The sequence below is a fragment of the Stylophora pistillata genome, chromosome 1, assembly GCF_964205215.1.
Source record: "Stylophora pistillata chromosome 1, jaStyPist1.2, whole genome shotgun sequence".
NCBI lineage: Eukaryota > Metazoa > Cnidaria > Anthozoa > Scleractinia > Pocilloporidae > Stylophora > Stylophora pistillata.
In genome coordinates this window covers 35,642,160-35,646,651 of record NC_142519.1, presented here as the reverse complement: position 1 = coordinate 35,646,651, position 4,492 = coordinate 35,642,160, and positions in this window count along the sequence as shown.

Here is a 4,492-nt window from a genome sequence, read left to right as displayed (position 1 = left end):
TTCTAGCTTTGCAACTGCTAGGTCAAAATGTGGCGCAAGTTTTCTGGTCGCCGCGATTACCGTATGAAGTCGCCGATATCTGGCATGTCAGATGTCAGATATCGGTGATTTCGCCGGGGATCAAATTCGCCGCGATCGGTGAATAAAATCACTGAGTGTCAGCTTAAAAATGGCTTAAAAGCTATTAGACGAGGTTGAGCAAAGTATCCTGATTTGTCAGTGACCTACACATCGTATCGATCATCACCGTTGACAATTTATAATAGGTGTCACAAAAGGAAGAAGAAAAAAGGAAAAATAATTTTATTTTACCCTTCTAAGAAAACATCGCCAGTCTGTTTTTTAGATTCTCAGTTTAAGTGTTCGTGAGCGGTTACAAAAACTTTCTCTGAAAGTCATCGGCTAAAAACTCTACTAATCATGCGTGAAATAACTTGCGCACGCAAAATTATCGAGAGATGCGACTCTAGCGAATAGGAAAAATTACGGCTAATCGCACATTTAATCTATGGTCCTATGGTTCATTTCGCGCGAGATTGTAAATGTTCGATTTTCTTCTTTTGAAACATTTCGCCTTCTCATCGTTCACCTCTCGGATCCCAACAACGGCATAAAAGACTTTCCTCGCAGCTTCCAGACTTACTTTGGGGGCCACTCCAAAATGTGGGTAACTGATGAATGGAATCTCCTTATCATCCATGTTCGAATGTCTTGCTCTGGAGTTATTGTCAACTGGCTGAATAGTTTCTTTTTAATTCTTTTATTACCGGAGCCAACGGGTACAATCTTCAAGGTAGTCGGTCGTCTCACCCCGGACGGACGTTTTAAAACCCTAATGCAAAACGCTAGCCTTTTCTCTTACAGTACAGATGTTCCACGGTTCTTCTGGTTTTAGTTACATACAGCTGCGCACAATCTGTTGAGCTCTTTCTTTTTGTGTGTTGCACCAAGTAATACAATCTGCCTGCACAGTCACGTTCATTTCCTTTATTTGCAGTTTCGAGGGCACGCAGCAAAGAACGATAATTAAGAGATTTCCGTCGAAAAAAGGTATTTGTCTTCTCGGAAAACGAGTTAACTGTTGCTGATTTACATATTCCTCCATCGTAAGATGATTTTATCGTTCAAGATTGTGGTAGACTTGGTCTCTGAGCTGAGGCCTGATTCGTCATCAGGATCTGAACTCGAAGATCTCGGAACTGTTTTTGCATACTTAACTTAGTCTTCTGAACAGCGAGCCCAGTAGTCGCATCATTAAACGTGGGAGGAGACAGTTCTCTTTTGTGGAACCTCTTCAGTTCTTTTTAAACAATTAATCTTGAAGCAGGATGTGCCTGTGGGCCCATAACTAAGACATTTTGGAGGTTGGAGAGCCTTGTAACGTGGTCACGTGTTATCCATCGGTGTATATATCGCACTTAAATAATTGATTTATATCACGTCAAATGGTAAGTTTTTGAGGACAGAAAGTAGTACTGCATCCAGAAAATTTTCGCACTATTTTCTTTAAAAGAGCGAAATGTTATTTATCATGAAACCCGCGTGTCACTACTGAGACGGGACCGAAGCTCTACGTGACGTCGCACTAGTTTGCTGACGAGATTGACGGAGAATAAAACAATAACTGCTAATGTGGGATAAATTGGCCACAATAGTGAGGCTTTTACATACATACATACCTACAATACTTTGTTCAAGAGAAGAAAATCAAAAATTACAAAGATATCTCTCAAAAGGGGATATCTAGAGGTTAACCCTATCTAAAAGATTTCCCGAAATAAAGAAATGAAAAGGTAAACCAAAACATTATATACAGCCGGATAATTAAAACTATTTACCATCTTCGCAATCAACCTTCATGTAAATCCTTAATCTGTTACGAAATAAAGTCAATGAACCTGCGTGTACAATATCTTTAGGTAAATTATGCCACATATTAATGATCCGTCCAAAGAAAGAAAATTTGTAGCAATTTAGAATGGCTACTTTTACGTAGAGCTTATAATCGTGGTTGGCTCTAGTTCGATTACATTTAGTAAGTTCGAAAAAGTCAGAAAAAGGAAGGCTATCTATTTCCAGAACTATCTTATAGCACTGGATCAGCAGTAAAAACTCTCTACGTTTTTCCAAAGTTTGCCAATTCATTATAAGCGGCAGCGGTCTTCATAGCTCATTTCTCCGCGCTAATGCTTTAACGCCAACCCAGATGCCCTTCTTTGGACTTTTTCCAAGGATTCGATATCCTTTTTTTGGTAGGAGCAGCGTATTCAACTCCTGGAACAATATTAATCCTATTAACGGTAAGCAATCAAAATGTTCGATATACCATTGTTACTAACATTGTGTTTTCTCGTTGTCAGGCAAAGAAGATCAAGAAAAAGAACTCGTTAAGAAGAGCATTCGCTTGACTTGCTCACTCCTTTTCCGCCATTGAATATCTCAGTTTTCGCTTTTAATCCTATTTTCAATTATTTCTAAATTAACTTTTCGTTTTTATCATACCCTTTATTGATATGGCCTAATGAGAGTATTTTATTGATCTGACGTGCTGTAAGTTTTCACCGTAATCATGTTTTTCAATTGTATCTTATTTTGTTTCTTCAATGCCTTTAATTAATATGACCTTATAAAAGAGTTCGATCGATCTGATGTGCTGTACGTTTTCACTTTTAATCATGCTGTTGTTTCTTAATGTAACTATTTGTTTCTATAATACCTTTAATTGATATGACCTTATGAAAGAATTCATTGCTCTGAGGTGTTGTACGTCTTTTACCTTTAACAATTTCTTCAATTATATCGACATTTAACTATTTTTTCCTATTGTACCTCCTACCAATATGACCTGATTGATCTGACGTGCTGTAAGTTTCACACTCATGTTTACAATTGTATCTTAATTTGAGTATTTTTTCTAAACTACCTTTAATTAAGTTGACCTTATGAAAGAAATCGATTGATGTGACGTGCTGTAAGTTTCACACTCATGTTTACAATTGTATCTTAATTTGAGTATTTTTTCTAAACTACCTTTAATTACGTTGACCTTATGAAAGAATTCGATTGATGTGACGTGCTGTAAGTTTCACACTCATGTTTACATTTGCATCTTAATTTGAGTATTTTTTCTAAACTACCTTTAATTACGTTGACCTTATGAAAGAATTCGATTGATGTGACGTGCTGTAAGTTTCACACTCATGTTTACATTTGCATCTTAATTTGAGTATTTTTTCTAAACTACCTTTAATTAAGTTGACCTTATGAAAGAATTCGATTGATGTGACGTGCTGTAGGTTTTCACACTCATGTTTACAATTGTATCTTAATTTGAGTGCTTTTTCTAAACTACCTTTAATTAATTTGACCTTATGAAAGAATTCGATTGATCTGACGTGCTGTAAGTTTTCACCTTTAAATCATGTTTTCAATTGTACCTTAATTTAACTGTTTGATTTATCATCTACGGGTTTATGTCGAATTAATTTGATGGCCTGCTCCCAGTTGGCTTGTTAGCTCAATTGGTAGAGCGCTGCACTAGTATCGCAGAGGTCAGTGGTTCGAATCCCGTACAGGCCTGAACTTTTTTCAGGTCTGATTTTCACTATTGCTTAAATAGTGCTTTACTGCGAAGGATCGTGCACATATACAATAACTTTAATTAGTTTGACCTTACGAGAGAACTCGATCTGATATGCTCTAAGTTTTCATCTTCAAAATTTCTTTTAATTATATCTACATTTTTTTTCCTACAGTACCTTTTATTAATATAACCTGAATGATCTGACGTGCTGTAAGTTTTCACCTGTTATCGTAATTTTAGATTATAGCTAGGTTTAACTTTTCATTTCTATCATTCCTGTTATGAAAATGACGTGCTGCTGTTTTTTTAACTTCCCTGTGTTTAAATCGTTTACTTTTCTTATGGATTAACTTTTCATTACAAATATTTTTTATATGACGCGTTGCAATTTTTCATTTTCTTTGTTTCTGAGTTCATTTCATCGTATTTTAATGTTCTTCTATCTTTTCATTCTAGATAGTACTTTTCTTTTGTTCGGTTTCGCTTTTAAAAGTTTTCCATCGTCAGACACTTCAGATGTGTGGCTTTTATCGAAATCTCAGGTTGGAGGGACTCGATTCTCATCATATGGTGGCCAAAACCAACATTATCCGTTGTGAAGTCCTTGCACGTACCAGACAAGCAGTACATATCGAACTCGACCGACTCGCATCACCACTGTTAGCTCTTCTCTTCCCATGCCCAAGGGAGATCCACTGTTCTCTGCCTGAGTAACTTCCTACTCAGTAGCACTACACCATCTCTACTACACCATCAACACCTAATAGTTAGCTCCACCACAACTGGCAGATACGATGTTAACCTTGAATAACTCCATCCCGTTTGCAACAATGATCGCTAATCGTTTCTTCAATTTCATCGTCTCAAAGTTGAAAGAACTTTTTACAATTGCTAATTTGTAGCGTTTAT